The sequence below is a fragment of the Callospermophilus lateralis genome, chromosome 2 (assembly GCF_048772815.1).
Source record: "Callospermophilus lateralis isolate mCalLat2 chromosome 2, mCalLat2.hap1, whole genome shotgun sequence".
In the NCBI taxonomy this organism is placed as follows: domain Eukaryota; kingdom Metazoa; phylum Chordata; class Mammalia; order Rodentia; family Sciuridae; genus Callospermophilus; species Callospermophilus lateralis.
The window spans coordinates 190312826-190340781 of record NC_135306.1 but is presented as its reverse complement, the minus strand read 5'-3'; the positions used below and the strand labels follow the sequence as shown (position 1 = coordinate 190340781).

General features: G+C 56.7%; 1 protein-coding gene across 4 annotated transcripts in view; it reads right to left on the bottom strand.

Moving 5' to 3' along the window:
- The window catches only part of Tspan18 (tetraspanin 18), a 154156-nt gene that overhangs the window by 103789 nt on the left and 22411 nt on the right, over positions 1 to 27956 (bottom strand). For all 4 annotated transcript variants that reach the window (XM_076847076.2, XM_076847078.2, XM_076847077.2 and 1 more), the window contains exon 2: positions 20685 to 20772. The gene's annotated coding sequence lies outside the window, so the exon portion shown is untranslated. The remainder of the gene's footprint in view (positions 1 to 20684; positions 20773 to 27956) is intronic.

Genomic DNA, 27956 nt, shown 5'->3' with positions numbered 1-27956 from the left:
CCTTCATGACAGGTGTCCACCCAATAACCCAGAAAATCCAGAGACCTGACTCCCCTGCCCTCAGATCCCCAAACACCCCCCAGGGGCACTGGCACAAGACGAGGACCCCAAAGAGGACTGCCGGCTCCTCTGCACCCTGCACTTTTCCACACGGGGAAGAAACAGGAAGAGGAGACAGGGCGGGCTCCCCGGAGCCCCCGGAGCCCCGGGAGCCCCCGGAGGTGTGTTTTGTGCCTGGTCATCAGCGCTTTTCCTGCGTCAGGCGACAAGAATACAGACTCATCTCTTGCTGATCTGGGTGCTTTTTAGCTCTCATTCCCCAAATACTATGATTCTGGGTGTCTGGGGTGCAGTCGCCCTGGCTTGCTCCCGATCAGCATCACTAATCCCCACACCTCACAAGATCTAGGGCGGTCCTCCTCCGCACTACGTCACAGCCGCGCTCAGGGCAGACACAGCCCGCTGCCTGCGACACCAGCCCTGCTTTTTGTCCTCATGGAATTCCTGCAAGGTCCCCATGAGGTCCCCGTACCCGTCTTTGTCAGGTGAGGCTGCCATGGCTCAGAGAGGTTAAGGAATTTGTCCTAAGGCACAGAGCAAGTCCACAAAGAAACAGACACCATTGTCCTTAGCAGACACAAAAGCCCACGGAGCGATTTCTCTCCGGGAAACTCCAGATTGAACAATTTCATCTTGGCGTCGGCTGAAGATGAGAAGGGACTTCAGGAGTTGACGCTGGGTTTATTTCCCTAAGGGAGTGAGAACCTCAGCTCTGCTATGCCCCGGGCTCTGCCTCGTGCAAACTCTGAACCCTGAGGAGAGTTCTCCGTCAAGTCCACGCAGGTGGAACCGGGCAGCGGACACGGGGTGCGAGGGCCAGGAGCCTGCAGGTCCTTCCCCTTTGCTGTCCTGCTAAAGGCCGTGCCCGCCCACGGTGGGTTCCTCCCTTTGCAGGAAGCCCCCTGGACACACGGTCCACTCTGGTGGCCCTGCCCTCACGGGGCTCCTGCAGGTTAACTTGGTGAGGACTCCATGGATCGCAGCTGCTCCGAGAGCTGCTGAGGTCACCAGGACAGGCTGCCGACACACCCCGGGGAGCGCCCGTCCCGCACCAGGGTCCTCTTCAACTTCAACTTGCCCACTGTCCACAGTCGGTCTCGGGCCCCTGTGACACATGGAAGGAGGTTTGCCCAGGCGGCTCCAGGCTCTGAACCTCAACCTCTTATCCACAAAACAGGAGAAATCCCATCCGCCCTGCGGAGGCGGTCCACGGAACGTGCCGGGGCCCACCAGCCCCCTGTGGGGTCCGTGAGCAGTGACCAGGGACTTCTGAGGGCTGCAGAGAGCAGCCCCGTGAAGACCTGGTCATTCCCATCCCCTCAAAGTGTCCCAAGCACCTGGAGGTCAGGGCCACGCGATCCCTGGCTTTGACCCGGGCAGAGATGGGACACCCGTGGACACCTGGGCAGTGTCTGCTTTGGGCAGCACTTTGACTGCCTGCTCTGACTGGTGGGAACCAGGGTTGGCCTCCCCAAGGTCACCCTGACCAGCGACAAGGGGACACTGGAGGCTCCACTGTGCTCAGTCACTTAGCAGCAGTGGCCACAGGCAAAGCCCCAGGCCCCCTGAGCCTCAGCTGCCCCGGGGGGTGGCGACGGTGCCAGCCTACTTCACCAGGTGCCCGGAGCCCAGATGGTCCCGGGGGCGAGCAAAGTTCTCCAAACCCCAACCTCCGAGCCCCGCGGGGGCCTGCGGCGTCCTGGGCACCTCCTGTCCCCTGACGGGAACGACTCCCTTCCCCGCGTCCAGGTGGCTCAGCCCCGCGCCAGCTCCAGGCCACCGTGTGGGTGGCAGACGTGAGCAGGGAGGGGACTTGCCCAGGGTCACGGGGACACTAAGTAGCAAGTGTCCTCAGCCCTCTGCCAGCAAGTCCTCGGCTGCCAGGGGAAACTGTCCCCCCTGCCCCTCTGGCCACAGCTGGCTGTCACTCAGCGAGCAGGAGGACCCAGTGAGCGTCCTCGGGGACAGAGGGCCCTGAGCCCAGGAGGGCAGTTCCGGGCCGGGGCCCCAGCGTGCAGAGGCAAGGGGAGGAAGATGCAGATGGAGGGACTCGTGAGCGGCATGAAGCCACCTTGAGAAGCCGCAGACACTTGCGGCCATCACTGCCGGGGCCACAGTGTGGTCCAGACACGAACCAGGCCCGAGGGAAAGCCAGCAGTGGGGCACGTGCCACCCGAGAGACGCTCTGTCAGAGGGAAAAAGTCACCTGCCCCTCCACCCTTCACACCCACAGGGCTGGGCTGGACCCTTCACCCTACAGGTGACCGTGGCAGGAAGGCCGCATGAGCAAAGCCCTTCACGGCACCCAGGCCAGGATGGCAAAGGCAGCTGGGGACAGGCCGGCGGCTGTTCAGTGCTCCTGCTGCGGGCGGGGTTCTCATGTGTCCCAGGTGACCCTGAAATGTTCCCGGACACTTACTGTAGGAGCAACCTTCCGTGTCTCATCCCCAGTGCAAAATGGAGCCAGTCCCTGCCACACGAGTCCCTGCCACATGAGCCCCTGCCCTGTGAGTCCCTGTCATATGATCCCTGCCACGCAGGTCCCCGCCACGTGAGTCCCCACCATGTAAGTCCCTGCCACACAAGTCCCTGCCACACAAGTCCCTGCCACATGAGCCCCTGCCATGTGAGTCCCTGTCATATGATCCCTGCCACGCAAGTCCCCGCCACGTGAGTCCCTGCCACACAAGTCCCTGCCACATGAGCCCCTGCCATGTGAGTCCCTGCCACACGAGTCCCTGCCACATGAGCCCCTGCCATGTGAGTCCCTGTCATATGATCCCTGCCACGCAAGTCCCCGCCACGTGAGTCCCCGCCACGTGAGTCCCTGCCACACAAGTCCCTGCCACACGAGGATGCCACGCCAGCCCCTCCCGGATCTGGAACCGCACCTTCTCGTCACCGTGGCTGGGACGACTGTCACCGCGGGTGTTCTTCATGCTGCATTTTATTCACATGGCGCTCCACACCTGGACGGCACGTGCCACTGGCGTCACTGGCGAACGACTTGTAACAAAGAGTGTCCCAGTGTCGCCGAGAACCCAAGACGGAGCCTGCTGCTCCCTGGACCCCGTCCCTCACCGGCTGTGAGGGGCCACCCCCGTCCCCAGAGCCTCCGTGTTCCAGCTGGGACACGGAGAGAAGGTCCTCACGGGTCCAGCCTGCCGGACGCTGCAGGTGTCCTCGGGCCTTGGCTCGTGGTGGCGAAGCCCTGGGGGCTGGGGACACAGCACAGGACAAGGCCGAGGTGGTGGCCTCCTGGGGACTGCTGTCCAGGGTGGTGGACAGAAACTATCACACGGGCTGTCACTGCCCGGAAATGACCGTGGGAAGGGAGGGCGTCGGTCCCCGGGGGTCCAACCCAGCCTGGGGGCAGAGCGGGGGCCGAGGTCTGGCCGCCACCTCCAAGTCTGACTTCTGGAGAGGTCGCGGTTGACGTGGCTGCTGCAGAGAGAAACGGGATAAGAAGGTGACAATGGAAGAGAAGGCCTGGGAGCAGGGGGAGCCGCTCCCCTGGACACACTGCAGGACACTGGCCCAGGCGGGTACTGGCCGGGAATTAGCTATTGCTCCAGACCCCGAGGGCCACCCTAGAGTCCCCTTCCCCACACGCCCTCCCCAGGTAGGAAAAGGAGGGTCAAGTCCCCCCAAAGGACTTCTGAAGACTGAGCACTGTGGCCACTGACTGTCCACTCAGCTGGTCAGCACCCACCTCACGGTCACTGGATCACTGCTGTCTCATGAGGGTCACAAGATAGGCCCCTAAGCAGCACCTCATCTCTGCCCTCACCCACGGTGCTGGGCCCTGACTCCGCCCAGCTCAGCTTCTGGGGTCCAGGGAAGTGTCCCAGGTGGAGGTGCCCAGCACTGAGTCCCCAAGGCCGGCTGAGGTGGCCGCGTGGACAGCCGGGAACAGCCCGGGTGAGGGCGGCTCCAGGGAAAAGGGTTTCAGCGCTGGCGGACGGGGAGGAGCGAGGCCGCACGAGGCCCTGCGGCCACGGCAAGGGCTCTGGGGTGGACCCCGGGAGTTCTGGGGTGATTCGGGGACAGTGCCAGAGCCCCTCTGGCTGTGGGCAAGGAGTGGGCTTCACAGGACCACAGGGACCCGAGGAGGCGAGTCCTCAGAGATGGCCGCCATGTGTCCTAGACACAGGGGTGCTGAGGGCTCACTTCAAGACGGCAGCTTTTCTGTTCGTTTCCGTGAGTGTCTTTTCTCATTTCTAACTTTGAAATGATGGATGAATACTAAGTTTTCGAGACAGGGTTTGGCTCTGCTGCTCAGGCTGGATTCAAACTCTGTTCTCGTGCGATCCTCCTGCCTCAGCCTCCCCAGCAGCCGGGACTACAGGTGCCTGCCCCCTTCTCCGGCTCTAACGCTGCTTCTGATGAGCAGAAGTTTTTAATTTTAACGAAGCCCAGTTTACCGAGTTTTCCTTTCACAGTTCTAACATCCTGACTCTGTGCCTGCTGCAAGGTCGTGGAGACAGTCTCCATGTTTACTTCTAGAAATTGAATGATTCCTGTAACTCAATAAGAAGTAGGAAAAGAATCCAATAAAAACTGGGCAGAGGACTTGGACAGATATTTCACCAAAGAAAATATTCCGAGGACTAAGGGCCCAGTGAAGGACACTCAGCCTCACGAGCTGAAGAGGGAGGTGCCGAGTCAAATCACAATGAGCCGGGTGCAGTGGGGCACGCCTGTAATCCCAGGAGCTCGGGAGGCTGAGGCAGGAGGATCATGAGTTCAAAGCCAGCCTCAGTAACTCAGCAAGGCCCTAAGCAACTCAGTGAGACCCTGTCTCTATATAAAATACAAAATAGGGCTGGGGGTGTGGCTCAGTGATCAAGTGCCCCTAAGTTCAATCCTTGGTACCCACCCCCAATAATGATAATAAAAAAATAAAATAAAATTACAATGGCATGACTCTGCAGCTGGTAGAATATCTAAAATTAAAAGACTATGTGATTGTTGACCGGGATGTGGCGGGACTGGAGCTCTCATACACAGCTGGAAGGTAAAATGGGACGACATTTGGTTTTAATGAGTTAAACACATAACTACTCTATGATGCAATTATTGCACTCCAGGATATGTACCCAAGAGAAAAGAAAATGAGAATCCACACAAAATCTTTGACATTCCCAGCAGCTTGGTTACAGAGTAGCCTAAACTTTGAAACACAAAGGCCCCGGAAGGGTAAATGGATAAACTCTCACATAAACACAAGAAGGAATATTACTCAGCAATAAAAAGCAGTAAGCAACATGAAACTGAGTGAAGGAAGGAACATTCCACTCATGGAATGTTCTAGAACAGGAGGGCTATTCCATGGGGACAGAAAGCACTGCCGCCTCTGGGGAAAGAACAGGAAGTGATTGGGAAGCGGCATGAGAGAACTCTCTGGATTGTCGGAAAGCGTTCATATTCTGATTGGACTGTACGTAGACACGGTCGAGATGGATTGAACGGTGCAGTTTAGATCTTCATAAAAATGTCATCTCCATAAGGTTATTTGGGGGGAAAGAAAAACAGTTGTTGGATGAATGGGTGTGGAAGCACTTGGACGAGTTCAAAGGGCTCTATGGAAGAGAAGTCAGGGGCACACACTGCTAGAAGATTCCATTTATTCTCCATCCAACAGAGATCTGGTGACCTACTGTGCGCTCTCACAGCCTCTGGAGCAACAAAGACGGGTCCGATAGCGTCTCAACGTCCATCAAGACGCTAACAGGCGTCCTGAGTGCCGTGTGTGCCCGTGTGGGCCTCTCCCTCCCCCGGAAGCCGGCCTCTGGGTTTTCCAGGGGCCAGTTAAAGGGTTCAAATATTAAAAGAAAAAAAAAGGCGGTTCAGCCACCTCTTGGCAGCCCTCGGCACCTGGACCAGCCCCGGCACCTGGACCAGCTGCACGAACCAGGTGAGGAGACTCGGGAGGTGTCCGAGGTTTTCCAAGCGGTCGCCAACAGGCCTCCCTGTCCCTGACCTACAGGCAGGGTGGGCCTGGCCAGGGGCCCTCCAGCAAGGCCACGGCCACAGGACGACTAAGCACCGTCTCTGGCCGCTCCTGCCCTTGGCGCAGACCTCCATTACCCCGTGCGCTGAGCCAGTCTTTCCCAAGTGCTTTCTCTTAGAGGAACAGAAAAAAATAAGTGACCGACTGCGCCGCACAGTGAGGACTCAGCGCAGGTTTAAAGACTCAGCAGAGCTCCTCACGGGCCCCAGGAAGCTGAAGACAAGATGGGCCCCGAGATCCCATCAGCGGCTGAGAGCACTGGGCTCGCAGAGTCTCTGTGTGGAAGTTTCTGGTCTTTCCCTGGCCCCAGAACCCCAGGGTAAAGGCTGCTCCCGTGTCAAGTGGCGGGGTGAACTGAGAATGCAGTCAAGAGGGGACTGCCTGGGACATTCACGGCTGTGGCTCAGCGCCCATGTGCTGGGGAGGGACGGGGAGGAGGCCTCGGGAACCCGGGGAAGCCAGGCACGGGGGAGGCCCTGAGGTCAGTCCTGGGGCAGCTCCCAGAAGGCTTGGCCAGAGGCCCTCTCAGGACCACAGGGGTCCCCTCAACTCCCCTCTGGCTCTGCAGGACCTGGAACGTGGGCTGTGGCTCACTGCCCAGATGGGGTCAGTGACATATAGCCTGATCTAGACACATGGGCTGGGAGACCAAGACCAGTGTCCCTAGGGAGCCCTGTGTGATCCCTGCCTGAGCACTGCAGCCAAGGACAGGTGGCTGCCTGCTCGCTGTCTGTATGAAGGAGACGAGGTGGCCTTGCTCTTGGGTTCTGCTCCCAGAGGCCAGATCTTAGCTTCCTGGACTGCCAGGGTCTCCCCGGGACCCCTCCGAGCACCAGGTGTAGCACGTGCACACTCCAACTTTGTAGAAAGAATAGATAAATAAACACGTGCATTAACACACGCCGGCTAGCACTGGAATGGTCCCTGGAAATCAAACAAGCCATCCCTCTGTGCAGTGTACAGGTGAGGAAATGGAACACGGAGAAAAGAAGCGATTTCCTCCTCATGCATCACGACCAAGACCACCCTAAGATCCAGCCGTCCACCACGAGGCCCTGAGCCCATGAGCCCTCCTGGTATTGATTGGCAATGCCTGCCGGGCTCCTTGCCTGGGGACCACCGGAGCTAACGATGGTGCTGCAACTGATTAGTGATGTCTGCTGGGGAAAAGGGAGGGCCGGTGACAATTAGGTTTTCTCCTATTTGCTCAGCCTTAAGGACAGGAGTGATGCTAATGAAGCCCGCTCCCTGGAAAGGGGAAGATTTGCCCGGGCAGCACCTCACGCAGGAAGAACCCCCATTTCCAGCTCTTGCTCCTCCCCCTTCCTCTTACACCAGAAGATTCACTGCCCCCCCAAAAAAACTCCCATCCCTTCATAGCTGCGACGGGTCACTTCTACTGTCCCCCAGCCTGGCTTGCCCTTTCCACTGGGAAAACAATCCTTTGAGGCCATTGCCTAGTACCCTCTTCTGCTGACTAAGCCTTCCCCAGAGTCCTGCAGAGAAAACCCACCCAGGCCCGAGGTGCTCAACTTGGTAGCCCCCACCCCAGTCTGGGCTCTGCATACAGTAGGTGCTCAATAAACACATGGTGCATTAAGTTGGCATGCCTACCAGCCACCTCTCCTGGAGCTGGCAGAAAGACCACAAGTAGCTGCAAAAAGAAAAGGGAAGGAGGTGGGAGAGGCGACAGGGACCGCGGCATGATCTATTGACGGTGGGAGAGGAGAGAGAATGAATTCATTTCCTCTCTGTAGTAATTTGCCTGTAAATATTCACAAACCATGCAATTGCTCTCAGCCTCCCCATTAAAGATAAATGCATAAATAAAGCTGCCCGACCCAGGGGCTTTGCACACGGCTGCTGTTCCTCTCCGACAATACCAGACTGACTATTTAGTTGGCTGCAAAGTCCTTGCCCCGAAGCATCTCAGGGGTATCCCAGGGGTGCGTTCAGAAGTGGGTGACCCGCAGGGGAGGCGGAGGCCAGGCAGGAGGAGGTGCTGGTCACTGGTGAAACGAAGCAGATTTGCTCAGAAGACCAGGGTGTGACCAACCCAGTGCCCCGAGGGACCACACAAGGTGGCCTCATTTGGCAGGGTTTGGCTTGGCAAGGTGTCCTCCCCCCCCATACTGCCCCCCAGGAGGGTTCGAGGGTCATACACAGACAGTGCCGGCTGCATCTCTGGACCAGAGCAAAAGCAGCTGCCTCTGCAAATCCTGGAGGTCCCTGGCCCAAGGGGAGAGGACGGAGGGTCCCAAACAGACGACCTTCCAGAGCCAGCGTCCCTGGCCGGGCTGGGAAGGAGGCCTTCATGAGGCCCGGGCCTCTCCTCAGTCACCTGCAGCTCCCTCTCAGCACCTTGCCTTGGGACCAGGACAAGAGGAGCTTGGGGAGGGGCGAACACCCACCCGCCAGTCAACGGCAGGAGCCTGCCCCTCCTCCCAGCATGCCCTGCAAACTCCCAGGAACTGGACCCAGAGCCCGTCCCGTCCAGATGCCCAGAGCAGCATGGCTGAGCTGCACCCTCCTCACCAAGGCCCAGAGCGACAGTGTCCAGCCCCACCAGGCTGTGCCTTGGGACAGGCTCCCTGCCTTGGAGTCCTCACGGGGACCCTCAGAGACTGGTCACTCTGAATGAGAAACTGAGGTCCAGAACTACCCAGGGAGCCGGAGAAAGAGTGGAGATTCAAACCCAGGCTTGGGGCCACAGGATCTGAGCCCCAAATCCCCAGGGCACGGAGGAGGGGGGATGGGAGGAGGCTGGAGGCAGGGCCGGGGCGGGGTGTGTAGGGATTTCAGCAGACGAAGGCCCTGGCCTCTGCTGGCCTTGAGACCCGCTTCTCACCGGCCAGAGGCGACTTGGGCAGGCCTTTCCCAACTGGACCTCAGTGTCCCCACCCACGGGATGGTCTTCTACTGCCCCTGCTGGGCCCTGGCTCGAGCCACTGGGGAGACAGTGAGGTGGCGGGAACACACAGGGCAGCGCCCCCCACGGCCCCAGAGCCCAGGCACCAGCCGGGTGAAGCCTGCCGTCCCAGCAGTGCTCGCTGGCCCCTGCAGCAGCCTTGGCAGCAGAGAGACTCAGTCATGGTCATTGTGGGGCACTTTGGAGACCAGGAGCAGGCCGAGGCACCTTGGAAAGACGGGCACAAGAGGAGCTGAATGGGAAGGCGTCCTGCGTCACCCCGGTTAAACAGAAACCCCGTTTAACCACAGGCAGCAGCCTGTCTCCCCGACTCCGTCACTCGGGGCTTTTTCCTAACCGTCTGCCACTTAGCTTTATATTTTTATCACCCTAGAGCTGCCTCGGAATTGAAAATGAATTCACTGATGAGGGGAAGGGCGTTGCTGACCTCTGTGGCTCGCAGCCCTGGGCCGACATCCTCAAGCCTGGCTCCTTCCCACTCAGCAAGCGGAGCACGATGCGGCTCCTGTGCTCAGCTATGCCAAGGTGCAGGTGGGTGCCAGAGGAAGCAGCTCCGAGTCCCCGAGAGGGAGCGCTGAGTCACAGTCCCCCCGGGCCAGCAAACCCGCGTGTGCAGTCATTGGAGGCTCCCAGAAGGAGGCTGGGGGTGGAGTGGGCCTCCAGGGCCTCCAAGTGTGCCAAGCTGCAGAGCTCAGATGGCAGGTGCCAGGGGAGGTATGACTGAGAGATGGAGAGGTTCAAGTCAGGGAAATGAGAAAGAAAATCCATTAGCAGAGAATTTTCTCCACCGTTAAAGGAGGAGCACTGACTACACACATTCTGGAATGTTCCCAAAGGGTTCCATATTTAAGATTGCTCCCCGGCTCCGTGCTGTTGGAAGGTGGTGGAACCCAGAAGGGGTGGGGCCTGGTGCAAGGTCTTCGGGTCCTTGGGGACATGCCCTTCCACCTCCTCCTCTCCTGCTCCTTTGCTCCCTTTTTTCTCTGCACATGTTCCCTCCAGGATGCGCCACCAAAGGCCCCAATAACAGGGCCAACTGGTCATGGACTGAAATTCCCAAAACCATGAACCAAAACAAACCTTTGTTCTTTATAAGTTGATTGTCTCAGGCATTTGTTATAGTCACAGAAAGCTGCTTTGAACACACACGCTTAAAAGCTACGGCAAGCCCCGGACACAGTTTCAATTTCAGGTCAACCACCACCTTCCATGTATGTGCCAAATAGTTCATGGGGCACATGTCGTGTGGGACGGACTTGCACTAAAAATTTATTCATTGCTTAAACCGAGTTCCAATTTCACCGAGCGACCTGGATGTTATTGGTAGATCTGGAAACTACCCCCAGGAGGTTCCAGCTGCGTGTTGGCCAGCAGGGCTCCCGTGACCCTGTGATGGCCAGGAAGGAACCACACACACTGTCCTGCAGTGAGGGATGGCGCAAAGAAAAGCAGGAAGCGCACAGAGCGGACGTTCCGATGGCCCCTCCGCGGGCACACATGCCCGGCCGAACAAAGGCAGGAAGCCGGGGCCTCTAGGCCGGGAGAGAACGGAACGGCCTCGCCTCGTCTTCCAGCTCTCCAAGTTGTTGTTTTATTGCCTTAACAATAACAGCCGCGCACAAGCTCTGCTCCTGAAAGGGACCTTGCTGATCCGTCACACTGTGAGCGCTCTGAGGTGGCGGCTGGGAGTGTTAATCTCCACTTGCCAAAGAGGGTCCAGGGATCAGCGGAGGCTGGGGAAGAAGGACGCAGTGGGGGCGGGAGGCCGAGGGAGCCCTGTACCAACCCAGCCGGCGGGACGGTGACCGCCAACCGTGACCCCCCAGGTCCCTTGCTCTCTCCTGGCCTGGACATTTACTGCCCAGCTGTGGACACTGCAGGGCACAGGCCCAGAAGCAAACTCTGGCCTCGCCCTCACTCCTCCTCCTCCTCCTGGGGACAGGCCTGGCCCCGAGTTCAAGTTCAGATTAAACAGCTGCCGTGCTCCTATGAAGACTGGTCTTTGAAGTCTGGGAGGAAAATCTCAGCTCCAAAGGGACCTTTCCTACCAAAAATCCTCTCTGGGGAGTCCAGCCGGAAATAAAAACAAACCCCTGGGTTCTTCTCCCCAGCATTTATGAGATTTTTAATCAGAACAGCTGCCTCACAGACTGCGCTGCTGGGGAGGGAGCGGGGGCAGAGACCCAGGCAGGGATGGCGCTGGGGGGGACCAACGGGGGGACGCGCACAGCCACCAGGCAAGCTGTCACCCCGAGGACCAAGTGACAGTGCCCGCCCAGGGACACGTGGTGCTGGAACCCTGATAGCCCCGAGGAGCTGCAGCCACGTAGGTTCCAAGTCAGGGGACCCTGGCTCTGTTTTGCCTCCATCCACGGCACCTAGAGACCACCTGGTCACAGGCGGGACTCAGGCGGGACTCAGGCGGGACCCCTTTGCCCCTGAGCCTGCTCCCCCTCCCCGTCCCCCCCCTCCAGCAGCCCCTCCCTTGGGAACATCTGCCCATGGCCAGCCAGGGCCAGGGGCTAAGGCTGTCCACCCAGGGAGCTGCAGGAAGGGGTCGGTGGCCCCTGGGAGTGTAAAGGCAGACCTCACACCGGCTACGAGCTGGCCTTTCTGAGCAAGGGCAGGGGTGGACACTGGGCTTTGGGAAAGGTCTTTGGCCATCTGAGTTCTGGGCCACCGGCGCGTCACTGGCCAGTTTTGGTGGAGGACATGACAACCTCAGATGGGCACGTTCGAAACCCTTAGCCTCTAAAATGCTCTGCACAAACGTTCACTCCAAGGACCCTGGCCCCCGGCCCCCGGGGACACACGTTCATTTCAAGAGTGTCCAGAACCCCTGGAGGGCTCTTCGCGCAGTTCAGATCCCCAGCCCCACGGCGCAGCCGTCCCGGAGCGTGAATGATGAACTGAAAATGATGAATTTGAAATAAATGACAGCACAGTGAGGTAGGGACAAGGACACGGAAACGGGGTTGCTGCCAACGCTGCCACCCTCTGTGCAAAACGTCACGGTATCACTTTCAGAAGTGACTCTATGAACATAAATATTCAAAAACTTTTATGTTTTCTCTTTCCCCAAAACCGTCCATGGACGTAACTAAAAGGTGTCCCCCTCTTGTTGGCTTTCCCTTCTGGATGACGTGATGCGTTTTATGGGTGAGTCACGAAGACCAGGTTCACCGCACGCTCCATGAGGCTCCTTCCCGACCAGGGTCAGAGCTGATCCGACTTCACCATCACCATTAAAATAGACTTCCTCTTGTCCAACCAGGGCCAGGGACACACGCCTGCAACCTCAGTCCCTCAGGAGGCTGAGGCAAGAAGGTCGCAAGTTCAAGGCCAACCTGGGCCATCTACCCAGAACCTGTTTCAAAACAAAAAAGGCTGGGGATGTCGCTCAGTGGCAGAGCATCCAGAGTTGATGCCCAGCGTGCAGGACGATGATGATGATGATGATGATGATGATGATGATGGTGATGATGATGATGACCTTTTTGTATAGAAACGCAAGTATAAAAGGTCATCCGCCCCTGGGTGTGAAGCACCCTAGAGAGAGTTTTAGGTGTCCAGGTGACTGGGTCATGGGGCCCAGCATCTGGACAGACAGTACCCAGGGTGGTCTGTGAGTGTGGCTCCGGCATGTGTGAGCTGAATGTCCCCAGCGTGGGTGGCTTCGTCCAATCAAAGACCTAAAGAGAACAAGGAACCTCAGGGCTGTGGCTTGAATGTGTCCCTCTGAAACTCAGGTGCTGAGACTTAGTGGTCAGTGTGGCGGTGTGAAGGACGGGGTCTTGGGAGGGGATGGGACAAGGGTGCAGCTCCCCCACCCACAGGACGGAGGTCGCCCTCAAAGAGGCTTCAGCCTCACCCAGTCCTGGCCCTTCTGCCTTCCGCCATGTGTCTGCCCCTCGGAGCGCACAGCCCTCACCAGACGACCCAACCCGAATCCCGCGTCCACATCCTGAACTTCCTGGACTCCAGAGGGAGGGACAGTACACGTGTGTTCTTTTCCCACTGTCCAGCCACAGGGGGTTTGTTGTGGCAACACAAAATGGACAGCACGGGCTGCCCCAGAGGGAGAGGGAAGCTGGCCTCTCGGACTTCTTGAGCTGGACACTGGTCCATCCCCTGCCCTTGGGCTGGAACGGACACCACCAGCTCCCCTGGGTCTCAGCCTGCCCACTGCAAAGCTGGGACTGGTCAGCCTCCACAGTCCCATGGGCCAAGGTTCCATCAACACACACACACACCACACACACACACACACACCACACACACCACACACACACACACACCACACACACACCACACACACACACACACACACCATACACACCACACACACCACACACACACCATACACACCACACACACCACACACACACACACACCACACACACCACACACACACACCACACACACCACACACACACACCACACACACACACACACACCACACACACACACCACACACACCACACACACACACACACCACACACACCATACACACACACCACACACACCACACACACACCACACACACACACACACACACACCACACACACACCACACACACCACACACACCACACACCACACACACACACCACACACACCACACACCACACACACACCATACACACACACCACACACCACACACACACACCACACACACACACACACACCACACACACACACCACACACACACACCACACACACCACACACCACACACACACCACACACACCATACACACACACCACACACACCACACACACACACCACACACACACCACACACACCATACACACACACCACACACACCACACACACACACATCACACACACCACACACACACATCACACACACCACACACACACACACCACACACACACACCACACACACACACCACACACACACCACACCACACACACACACCACACACACCACACACACCACACACCACACACACACCACACACACCATACACACACACCACACACACCACACACACACACCACACACACACACACACCACACACACACACACCACACACCACACACACACCACACACCACACACACACCACACACACACACACCACACACACCACACACACACCACACACACACACCACACACACACACACCACACACCACACACACCACACACACACACCACACACACACCACACACACACACCACACACACACACCACACACACCACACACCACACACACCACACACACCACACACACCACACACACCACACACCACACACACACACACACCACACACCACACACACACACACACCACACACACACACACACCACACACACACACCACACACACACACACCACACACACCACACACACCACACACACACAACACACACAACACACACACCACACACACACACATCACACACACCACACACACACACACCACACACACACATCACACACACACACCACACACACACCACACACCACACACACACACCACACACACCACACACACCACACACCACACACACCATACACACACACCACACACACCACACACACACACCACACACACACACACACACCACACACCACACACACACCACACACCACACACACCACACACACACACCACACACACCACACACACACCACACACACACACACACACACCACACACACACACACCACACACACACACACACCACACACACACACACCACACACACCACACACACCACACACCACACACACCACACACACCACACACACACACACACAACACACACACCACACACACCACACACACACACACCACACACACACCACACATCACACACACACCACACACACCACACACACACCACACACACACCACACACACACCACACACACACCACACATCACACACACCACACACACACACACACCGCACACCACACACCACACACACCACACACACACACACACACCACACACCACACACACACCACACACACCACACACACACATCACACACATCACACACACACACACACCACACACACCACACACACACATCACACACACACACCGCACATCACACACACCACACACACACACACCACACACACACATCACACACATCACACACACACACACACACCACACACCACACACACACACACCACACACACACACCACACACACACACACACCGCACACCACACACCACACACACCACACACACACACACACACCACACACCACACACCACACACACACCACACACACCACACACACACCACACACACACACACACCACACACACACACACCACACACCACACACACACACACACACACCACACACACACACATCACACACACACACACACCACACACACACACACACCACACACACACACCACACACACACCACACACACACACACCGCACACACACACCACACACACACACCGCACACCACACACCACACACACACACCGCACACCACACACCACACACACACCACACACACACACACCGCACACCACACACCACACACACACACCGCACATCACACACACCACACACACACACACCACACACACACATCACACACATCACACACACACACACACACCACACACACACCACACACACACACACACACCACACACACACACACCACACCACACACACACACACACCACACACACCCCACGCCATTGGTTCTCGGTTCTGTTTCTCCAGAAAACTCTCACATCCACCAGATGTGGCCCTGCCCGGCCGTTGCTCTGTCCCCAGTGCTGACCAGCAGGTTGGGGATGGGAAGTGACCCAGCTCTGCCCACACAGGAGCAGGGACGCCCAGGCCTGGCCCTCACAACACCCAGGGGACCTGTGGGGGAAACCACGAAACCGTGATCGAAGAAACCGAGAAGAAGGAGTGGTCAGCGCGCGTCTGAGGCAGAAGGTTCCAGGCTGTCAGGGCGCCAGAGCTCCCCGCTCCGTCCAACCGCTGACCCAGAGTCCCCAAGTCGCCAGGTGGCTCTCAACAGACGGAATCTGAGGTTCACACCATGAGGGACCCGAAGGGCCAGCCCAACACTGAGGGACAGCAGAGACGGGCATTTGACATGGAGACGCACACACAGCCACGGCGTCGGAACTCTGCCATCGGCACAAGAAAGGACAGTGCCACATGGACCCTCCTCATGCAGTCACCTGGCACTTGACAAAGAGCAGAGTCAACAGAGCAGGGACGAGGGAGTCCCCAACAAGTCACATGGGAACGATTGGAAACCCACACGCAGGGCCATCGCTGCCGTCACCTGGACGCAGTCCTTGCACCTGCCCAGAAATGAACTCCAATGACCCAGCCCTACAGGTCACAAGGAGACCTGCAGAATTCCTAGAAGCCGACCCAGGAGAAAGTCCAGATGACTCTGGGTGGGGGACAGTGTCCGGAAAGACGTCAAAGGCGCAAGCTGTGAAAGAAGTCACTGGGCAGCCGGGAAAGTCACTGTCAAGGGCCCCTAAGACAAGCCCCAGGTGGCGCTTTGGCTGGGAAAGGACTCTCGTTGGAAAGCGCAAAGCACTTGTAAAACCCAACAAGAGGGCAACAAGCCCCCCATTGGGAAGCAGCCAAAGTCCCAAACACACACGGGACCAGAGACGTCCAGGGGGCAGTGAGAGGCTCCGAGGAAACCAGGTCACCGCACATTTATCAGAAAGGCCAAAATGCACACCCCGGAGACACCAAACGGTGCTGAGGACGCAGCACTGGGCACTGTCCAGCAGGGCACAGGACTTCAAGACACTGTGGCCATTTCTTATAATCCCAGAGCTGCTCTGACCCTGCGATTCAGCAACCGCGAGCTGAACACTTAGAGCCACAAAAAACCTGAGCACAGGGGCTGACAGCAGCTCGTCCCGAGTCCTGAAATCGGGGAGCAAAAAGTCGTCATTCTGTCGGGGACAGGGAAAGCAATCGTCGCACATTCAGGAAACGGAGCGCGGCTCAGTGCGAAGAAGGAACGGGCTCAGAGGCACGGTCCTGTCAGCTGAAATACGGAAGCCACCAGCGTCCATCGCTGATGGATGGACAAGAAGAATGCGGTGTGCACACAACATGGAGTATTAGTCAACCCTAAAAAGGAGGGGATTCCAGAACGCGCTACAACACGGGGAACTTGAGGGCGTTAGGCTAAGTGAATAAGCCCAGGTGAAGGAAAAAGAAAGGATAAAGAACAGAGGGTTCTCTTATCCGAGGTAGTTAAGGGGCAGGGAGGCGGAGGAGGGGAAGCGCAGAGCATGGCTGGGACAGCGGAACTGTCCTGCGTGGCACCGTGATGGTGCACACACGTCACTGTACATTTGCCAAAACCCACAGAACCACAACCCCAAGGGAGCCTCGGTCAGCGACGCTCCTGTGACAGCGATGTGTCCGGTCATCAGTTACGGTACGTGACCCACTGTGGCGCAGGTGTTGACCTGGAGGACACGGGGAGCCAAATGCTCTAGAAGGTAAGGTGACTTATGGGGGGGGTACCAGGGACTGAACTCAGGGGCCCTCGACCACTGAGCCCCATCCCAGCCCTGTTTTGTATTTTATTTAGAGACAAGGGCTCACTGAGTTGCTTAGGGCCTCGCTTTTTCTGAGGCTGCCTTTGAACTTGCAATCCTCCTGCCTCAGCCTCCCCGGCAGCTGGGAAGACAGGTGTGCACCACCGTGCCCCACTAAGTAACCTGACATTTAAAAAATTCAAAAGCGCAGAGTCCAGAGCCTAATCACCCTCCTGGACCCCACATGACCCTTCTTCCCTAACGGGGGAGTTACCATTGCTCACCCCCAGCACAGGGACGGTGGCTCTGTCCCCTCCCTCCAGCGGCTCCGGGAGTGCGGTGAATGTCAGCAGCCCACCCAGGAGAGCCCCGGCCACGGAGGCTTCTCACTTGATTTGTAAGGGTCCATTCAAATATTCCATTTTCTATTTGCCAACTCACAAAGGCGCAGCCGACAGGGCTCAAGAGCGGCAGCCCAGGCTGCTCCCCGGTGTTCAGAGCCCGGTGGCCTTGGGCCGGTCACTTTCCGCCCTCCCATGCGGACACGGCATCTGGAGGTGGCGTCCCTCGTCCTCCGGTCCTCGCCACAGTTGCTCTGTGTGACTCTTCTCCAGCCGAGAGTCTCGCTCTGGATTTACAGCGTTTTAAAAAACCTTCACGAAGCCCCTCGGGGCGGTTCCCGCGGCTCACACGGAAGAGCAGCCGCGTGGTCAGCATGCACAAGGCCTGGGTTTGGTCCCGAGCTCTGCAAACGAGGATGGGGAGGGTGCACGACTCACAGGGAACCAAGGGCCTCAACAGAAGAGTTACATCTATAAAACTCCCAGAAGAAACCCAGGGGTAAAAATTCGCGACCTTGGACTCGGCAGTGGTTCCTGGGTGGGACCAAGAGCATGAACAACAGGGAGGACTCGTAAACTGGAGCCTGGAGTGGCTGCGCCTAGCGGGCCCCTCCGGCCACCCGCTTCCTGTCCTCAGATCTCAGGATGCTCCAGCAGCTGCCTGCGGAGAGATAAGGCCCCGGGCACTTCCCTTCTGCCTGAGCCCGGAGCTTGGGGCATGCTTGGTGCAGAACTTGGGAAGAGTGCCACCACGGGTAGGGGACTGCGCACTCAAGAGGCGCCACTGTGGGTGCAGACGGTGCCTTTCTAGGTGTCCGGGCTACGGGAGGAGCTGTGGTCACACACTGTCCCTGGCCCAGGAGTTGCCCGGAGTCACTTACAACTTCTGGGAAGCCCAGGTGGCCCCACTTGGGAAGAGCACCTGGTTGCTCCCCGGGGTGTGGGGAGACCCTGGGAGTCAAGCTTCAGCTGCGGGGTAGAGGCCAGGAAGACTCTTCAGGCCCCAGATGGTCCTGAGCCCCAGGAACAGAGTTGACATAAGCCAGGTCCCTCTTGCAGCCTTTTTTAGACCCTGAACAGAGAGAGGTATGCGTCCCCATGGCAACCTCCCTGTTGGTGACAAATACCCACTCTTACAATCCCCAGAGCCCGGGCCTCTTCAGGGAGGCCACCCTGGGAAGCGCACACTGCTCCCACACGTTAAAACAGACCCGGGCTTCCCACAGGAGTGACCTTGCCCTCACGGCTGCCTGGTGGGACGCGTGCCATGCGCCCATTTCACAGATGAGGAAACCGAGGCCGGGGAAGACCCCTCGCCCTGAGTCAAACAGCTGCTGGAGGGCAGAGCTGGGACCTGCCTCCGTGCCCTGGCTCCAAAGCCCCAGCAAGCTGCTTTACGGCCACCTTTATGTCTTCCCTGCCACGAACATTTTCCTGTTTCCAGGTTAACCAGAGAGGTGAGCTAAGGCATGAGGCCCCCCGGCCCCTCCTCAAGGTAAACTGAGAGCAACACACCCGCCCCCACCTGTCCCCCCGCCCTTCTCTGTGTTTAAAGAGATCCTTTCCCCGTGGAGAAGCCACCCAGGGGAAACGGCCAGCAGGCACCTTCTGATGGACAGAGCCAGGCAGGACTCGGCCCGTGATTAGGCCTCTGCTTCCCGCAGCCTCTGCCAGGAGGCCTGCAGTTAAGATTCCGGCTCCTCGGGGCCGCAGGACACAGAGGCCATGGGGCACAGACAGCCACACAGGCCGCCGTCCGTTGGAGCCTCAGCCTGGCCCTGCTTTGCCGGCCACCTGCCTGGACTGCGGTCAAAAATGATGCCCGGCCCAGGCCGTGGTCACTCCAAAGGGAGAGGAGGGGAACAGCCCGGTTGCCGCCGGCTCTCTCCACGGCAGGCAACCGGCTCTCCTGGAGCTGCCAACGGCCTCCCTGTCTGCAGCCTCCCTCCGCGTCCTCCTCTCTCCCACACCCCGGCCACCTCCTCCTGGTCAGCTCTGGTCCGGAACCTCAGAAATGCAGGACGTGAGGGGGAAACAGTCACATCCCGGCCACCGCATTTCACAGGGAGAAGACAGATGGCTCCTAGGACACACTGTGGCCGAGGCGGCCAGAGGCTGGACACCTGGTTCCTCACTCAGGACCCTCCTGTGAGGCCACGCAGCTCATCGCCAGTCCTGGGGCCGTGGGCAGCCGGAGCCTCGGGAGAGAGCAGGGCTTTCCCGTTCCCAGCCGCGTGCCAGAATGTGGTGACCACCCTGGTCCTTGTGCGTTTAAACCCATCAGGGGACCCTGGGCGGGGCAGTAGGCACCGTCCTCAGGAGGTTTCCTTCTCTGACCCAGGACTGGGGGGGCGTGGGGGGGGAGGGGAGGAGAGGGAGCTGCCCTGGACACAGGGCCAGGCCCTGCGAAGCTCCTGGATCCACATCCCGGATCAGCTCTTGGCCCTTTGTCCCCTTCCCTAAGTTGACATCTAGGGATGGGACAAGGAGTGAGGCAGCCCAGGCTCAGAAATGATGGGTTTGCCGAGCAGGAAGAGGACAGAGGATTGGACCCGTTATTCATTTATTTACTTGGTCACTGGGGATTGAACCCACTGAGCTACATCGTCAACCCTTTTATTTTATTTTAGACAGGGCCTCTATAAGTTGCCCAGGCGGGCCTCCAACTTGCAGTCCTCCTGCCTCAGCCTCCCGAGCAGCTGGGATTACAGGCAGGCACCACTCTGAGACGGTTCTGTTTGTATGACCAAGATGCCGCCCCGGTGTTTCTGGATCCTACCTCTTCCGATTGGCCTCTTTCCCTTTGGGTCCACAGGTGACAAGATCCCCTCGAGGTCTCCTTCCGCTGGTGGCTTCAGGGTGAACTCCTGAGGGAGGAGAGAGAGAAAGGCAGGATCCGTGAGGCTTGCGGCTTTTGCACCACGTCTGCCGGCTGTGCTCCCCTCCCCAGGGCCCCGCTCCCATTCTCTGAGGTGCAGAAAGCGGACGGGGACTCGGAAGCCAGACCTCAGCACCCAGCCCACCACGGCTTCCGGGGATGTCCCCAGGGCCCATGGACTGGGGTGCGTTTACAGTCCTCCCAGGGGAGCCCACGGCCTGGGCAGCATCCAGGATGACAGTGGACATCACCGTCCCCTGCGTCCCTTTGCCTCTAGCTAGAACACCACCCTGGTGTGGGAACTCCAGCTCCTCAGGCTGAAACTGGGCTGAGTCGTGAAGACCACAGAGCACCCGTCGGCGCCTAATGAATGCCGCTCTCCGTGTGGGAGGGAGAAGCCATGGGAGCAAAGGTCTTGGGTGGTAAAGAAGAACTCAGCCCCAGACGGAGTCCTCTGTCCCTTTGAGGGGAAGTTCCCAGGTCGCAGGGGAAAGATCCAGTTCACGGTGACAGGGACGCACAGCTGCCCGCTGAGGCTCAGGCCAGCAGCCGGGACCAGCACCATCTCAGGCAGCCAAGAAAGCAACAGGCAGCCCACAGCCAGGCCCTCCCGGCCCAGGCCTTCGGCAGCGAGGATGACTGCGCAAGGCCGAAGGACGAGTCCTGGTCAAGTTCACGTCGCCTTGATGATAAGGTCGAGAACCCGAGAAAGACTCTCCGCCTTAGGGATGAGGATGGGCGCTCGGAGGAGGTGGTAACGTGGCCCGGGCGCCAGCCACCGCCAGCCAACCTGCCGCAGGGCCACCCCTGCAGCGGGGTCCCTGACATCCACGCGCCCCCACAGGAAGGTCCTCAGGACGGTCAACAGAGGGGAAGCAGGGCCGGGCCAGAGGGCGGGGCACGGTTTCATTTGTGCCTCAGTGGCCCATCCAGGCTGCGTCAGCCACCCCCTCACACGCACATGTGCGCACACACGTCATTCTCATATTACCCACCCACCCTATTTAGCAGAATGTCCTTGGGAACGGGACTTTGCAGACTTTCCCACCCAATCACATCCGTGTGCGCATGCGCCTACGTGGGCCTGGCCCGCAGAGACGTGGCTTTCCACCTCTGGATCTGAGCCCACTGTTCTCCGTGCCACACGCCGGTGGTGATGAGACTTGGGCACCCGGGAGTGGAAACCTTCCCATGTCCCTGAGTCTTTTCCATAGCGGCAACCATCCCACAGCGGGGGTGGACCAAATCTATCGACCGTTCATCTGTCACAGTGCTATGTGGGGTGTGTCCATTCCAGGCCACTGGGACCTGGCTGCCACGACCGGGTGCCCACATCTGCACACCCCATTTGGATAGATGCCACACGTGGCTTCCTCAAATGCTGGATGGGTTCACAGCAAATCACGGGGCATAGAGCCTCTGGGCCGGGTGGCAAACTTGAACCCAGGGCTCTGCCTGCAGAAGGGCTTTCCTGGTCACCTCCCTGCTGCGTGGCGGCGGCTGACAAAGGGAGGAGCTTGTCACTTGGCTTGTGCAGATGTCCACTGCTCTGCTGCCCAGGGTATCTCAGAGGCCCACCTGAGCTGGGAGCTGCATTTACTGGCTCAGAACTGATAATCAGCTTTTATGAGCTCCGGGGACCGCGCGGGACGCGTATTAATGTCAAGCATGCCCGTCAGCCACGCAGCCGGGGTGAATGTCACACATTAACGAAATTAAAGGCCGCAGCCACACTGGGAAGGAGCTGGGGGCTGCATATCAGGAGGTGTGGGCAAGCCCCGTCGCTAACAAAATTACTTTTCAGGTCTGGCGCTCCAGAGCCTCCTGCTCTCTCTGAGTTCGGGTGGAATCCTGCCTCCCCGCAGCAGCCAGAGGGGATTAGGTGATTACCAGGAGGCGAGACCCAGCGCTAATCCTGATTCCCATTTAAGCACATCTGCACTGTGTGAGTGAAGCCAGGGCCTGGGCATTTCTTCCCCTTTCCCTGAGATCTCCTTCCAGCCCCTCCGCCCGCCCCGTGGAGGAGGGTGGGGTGCTGGCTGCTCCAGCCCAGGTCCCCTTCAGTGGGGGGGAGAGAGAAAATTTAGGACCCAGAGGGGAGATGGGTGCTGGGTGACCAGAGGCCCCGTGGAAAGACCGAGGGCCAGGGGAAGTTTTCACCTGGGAAATTGGGTCCCAGCCCCTTAACTCAGTGATCAGAGGGCCATATAGGGAGAGAGGCAGAGCAGGGCAGTGCTGTGACTCCTGGATGTCAGCCCCCGTCGACTGCAGTCACACCACCCTGTTAAGGAGCCTAATACTGCCAATTAATTTAATTATATACCATATCAGTTTTTGTATGATGCAGCACGGTTTCACAGATATTAAAATGTAAAAAACAAATAAACAAACAAAAAAGCCTTAAAATCCACAGAATACAGCTTCATCAGGTTTGCTGTGAAGATAAGTCTCAGGCTGGACCAAGCTCAGAGGCACAGCACAGAGGGCCTGGCTGGATCCCAGGTTAGAGGGTCTCCCTCCTCTTTTTTCTTTTAAACTAAGAACTAAGGGCTGAGCTCTCAATTTATAAGAAAAGCTCTGAGAGCCACTCAGTGTCCTGGGTGAGGCCCAGATGAGAATCTTCAATGTCAGATCTGCTGTTTGCAGCCCTCACGAACACACACACACACACACACACACACACACACACACACACACAGTAGTGCAGAACCTGCTGAGTTTTCCCAACAGAGCACCCCTGGGAAACAGACACCCCACCAGTAACTTATCTCTATTTTCCCAGCTATTATTTCTCTCCCATCACATTCTCCCAGGTCACCTGTGCGTCTTGGTGGCCAGAGCTCCTGCCCATTCCTTCCTGGCTCAGCCTCGGCATTGGCTACAGACAGGCTCCTGGCTGCTCTGCCAGCCTGCAGCCTCTATGCCCTCCCGCCTGCCCTTTCCACCATCGAAGTGAGCCCATAAATGTGGAGCAGTGTGTGTCTTCTGCTCCAGTGCGTTCCCTGGCCTCCCTTTGTCAATACACAGGGCCTTTTATTATCTGATCATCAGCTGCCTTCCAGGCCCATCTTCAGAATCTCAGTGCACACAGGCTGCCCAAACCTAGCCCACTGGACCCACATATACTCCACCATCACGCTCCGCCCAACCTCACTGATTTTCACTGGGTCTGGAATTCTCTTCCCTTTCCTAACTCTGAACTTTACCCCTCCCCACACTTAACAAACTCTATACATCCTTCAAAACTTTTTCATGATTTCTTCTGAGAAACCATCTCAGTCCCCCAACAGTCGTAATGTAATTATTTTCTGGGTTCCCCTAACAATTTGTGTGTAAAGGTAATAGTATATTTTGGTTCATGTGATTTTGCCTGCCACTGGGCTACAAGTGCCCCCATAGAGATGGTGTCATCCTCTGTCTGTGGGCCTCAGATCCTGACTCTGTGAATAAGAGCTGGATGGCCAGGGGCTAGGACAGACGGATGGGTGGGTAGAGGAGAGGGTCACACAAGAACTTGAATAGGGAAAGGAGGAACTGGGTTATCACTGGTTGCTGGGATAGAAGGATGGGTGGATGGATGGGTGGGTGGATGGACAGATGGATGGATGGACCGGTGGAAGGATGGATAGGTAGATGGATTGTTGGGTGGATGGATGTGTGGGTGGATGGACAGATGGATGGATGGACCAGTGGAAGGATGGATAGGTAGATGGATGGATGGGTGGATGGATGATTGGATGGAAGGGTGGATGAGTGGATGAGTGGATGGATGGGTAGGTGGATAGATGGATGGGTAGGTGGATGGATGGGTGGGTGGGTGGATGGATGGATGGATGGGTGAGTGGATGGATGGATGGATGGATCGATGGATGGGTGAGTGGATGGGTGGATGGATGGATGGATGGGTGAGTGGATGGGTGGATGGATGGATGGGTGGGTGGATGGATGGATGGATGGGTGAGTGGATGGGTGGATGGATGGATGGATGGGTGGATGGATGGATGGGTGAGTGGATGGATGGGTGGATGGATCGATGGATGGTTGAGTGGATGGGTGGATGGATGGATGGGTGGGTGGATGGATGGATGGATGGGTGAGTGGATGGGTGGGTGGATGGATGGATGGATGGATGGGTGGATGGATGGATGGGTGAGTGGATGGATGGGTGGATGGATCGATGGATGGTTGAGTGGATGGGTGGATGGATGGATGGGTGGATGGATGGGTGGATGGATGGATGGATGGATGGGTGGATGGATGGATGGGTGAGTGGATGGATGGGTGGATGGATGGATGGATGGGTGAGTGGATGGGTGGATGGATGGATGGATGGGTGAGTGGATGGATCAATGGATGGTTGAGTGGATGGGTGGATGGATGGATGGGTGGATGGATGGATGGGTAGGTGGATGGATGGGTGGGTGGGTGGATAGGTGGAAGCAAATGAGGAAAGAGGAGGGACAAATGGACACTTGATAGGAGTCATTTCACTGAATAGGAGAAGAGGGCTAAGTTGATGGAGGTCAGGGAGGACTGGGTGGCTCTCAACCACTCGTATAATTTTCACTAGACCCTGAGAGAAGGTGATGCTTACAGTGACAGAGGTTCTTGCTTTAGTTCTCCAGAGTATGTGGATCTGAGCAGATCACAGAGCCCAAACAGTCAGGCCCCAGATCACCCCACTACCCCACCTGCTCCTCCTGCTCCACCTGTAGACCCACAAGATGACCCCTCAGAAAGGGGTGGTCAGAGCGACCCTGCACCTTGGCCCTGGCTGATCCAGGTGGACCAGATATCAACAGTGTGATACAGAGACCAGTCGTCTTGTGTCTGAGTCAAGTCCTGGTCTCCAGGGCACCTGGTGCAGTAGGCCAACTGTGTGCAGTAGGTGGACAAGCCTGGGATGGGTCAGCTGCCTTGTTTAGGGCAGAGAGACAGCTGCCAGTGGAAGCCCTGTGCCACTCTGCAGAGATGCCATCCGGGGCAAAACTCAAACATGGGTAACAGATCAGGATCTCTGGAGAAGAGATCAGGATCTCCTAACCCCATTTTGATGGTTATGTGAGGATGGGCTTACAAGGAGTCTATCTCCCAACACGACCTGCTACCTGCACATATTGGGCAGGAGTCAGGTCGGGAGATGGGAGTCCCACACATTGAATGACTGTCAAACCCCATGGCTAAGCCACCAGGCTTTGTTTCCCACAGGCCTGTGCTGAAACCTCAGTTGTGCCCCTTGCTGCCCATGTGCTACTGGGAAAGAAAATTCCTTATCCCACTAAATCTTAGGGTATTCACCTGCAAAGTGTGGACCATCATAGTCCTGGCTCACAGGCTCAAGGGAAGGATTGGATGAGTTAACAGATTGCAAGTAACTCCCATAGTGCCCAGACCATAAAAAGAAGTTAATAAATAAGGCAAGTATTTTATAAAATACAATCTGCTACTACTTTTATGTGATATTAGCATTATGCTGATATCAACGCCAAACAAAGACACTGAAAGAAAACTACAGACCAGTAACCCTGATGAACCCTGATACAAAAGTTTCAACAAAGTGCTGGAAAACCTAACTCAGCAGCACAATAAACGGATTCCATACCATGACCAAACGGGACTTGTTCCCGGAATGCAAGGATGGTTTGATGCATGATCATCAGTGGAATACAGCACACTGACAAGAGGAAGGGAAAAGCATGTGATCATCTCAACTGATGCAGAAAAAGAATCTCACAAACTTGAGTAGCCTTTCATGAGGAAAACATTCAACAGACTAGGAATATGAGGCACTACCTCCACATCATAAAAGTCATTTATGAAGAACTCATAGCGAACGTCATGCTGAACAGTGAAAGACTGAAAGGCTTTCCCTGAAGATCAGGAACAAGATAAAGTTGCCACTTTGCCACTTCCAACCAACACAGTGCTGGAGAGTCCAGCCACAGCAATTTGACCTTTGACTTAGCAACGATTTCTTAGATTCGACACCAAGGGCAGAGGCAAGAAAAGAAAAAAAAAAATAGAGAAATTGGACTTCATAAAAATTTTAAACATTTGTGCACAAAAGACAATGCAAACAGAGTAAAAAGGAGACCCGTGAAACCGGAGAAAAGTCTTGCAAAACTCATGTCTGACCAGGTATTCACATTTGGAACTCCTGAAACTCAACCATGACAAAATGAGCAGCAAAGCTAAAATACGGGCAAAAGACATTAATTGACAGTTCTCCACAAATGTCATACAGATGGCTAAGAAGTACGTGTAAAGATGTTCGACGTCCCTGATACCAAGAAATGCACATCAAACCACAGTGACATATACCTCACTCCTATTAGGGTGGCTTCCATGAGAGAGAGAGGAAGGGAGGGAGGGAGGGAGGGAGGGAGGGAGAGGGAAAGAAAAACAGAAAATGCCAAGTGTTGGCAAGGATGTGGAACTCTGGCCCATGGTTGGTAGGGGATGTAAAATGAAATAGAAACCAGTGTGGAAGAGCCTCAAAAGCTTAGGCATAGAATTGCTATGGGGTCAGCCACTGCGTTCATGGGTATAGACCCCAAATAATTGGAAGCAGGGCCTCAAAGCAATGTTTGTTCACCCCTTGTTCATGGTTACCATTATCTGCACCAGTTAAAACATAGAAGAAACCCAAATGTCCACCAACAGGTGAGTGGATAAAAGTGTGGTGTGTATATAGACGGAAAGCGGAGGGTGTGCACTGGGCGGGGCAGAGGGAGGAGGAGGTGTCCTTGAGTGGACTCGGGTCCCATTTTACAAGACCAGAGTTATTATGGAGCTGGTGGGGATGGTTGGATGACATTATGAACGTATTTAATGCCACCAAACTGTGCTCCTGAACATGGTCAAGATGGTAAATTTTATGTGGTTTTTTTTTTTTTAACCACAATTAAAAAAAAAAAAAAAAAAAAAAACTCTAGGGAAAAAGCACAGTGGCCCTGATGGGTGGTTCCCAGAGCTCCCCTTGGAGCCCTTTCCCCTCCATGAGAGTCCTACACAGAGAACATGGGGTCCACGCCCCATCCACATACCGACATTTAACTGGCAACAGCTGGACTTTGGAATATTTCATGCATTAAGTTTTCAGATAATGTTGAAGACTGGGTTAGTGTCTCTGCACCCTGGAGTCCCAAGAGAGTAGGATTTCAGAGCCAGAAG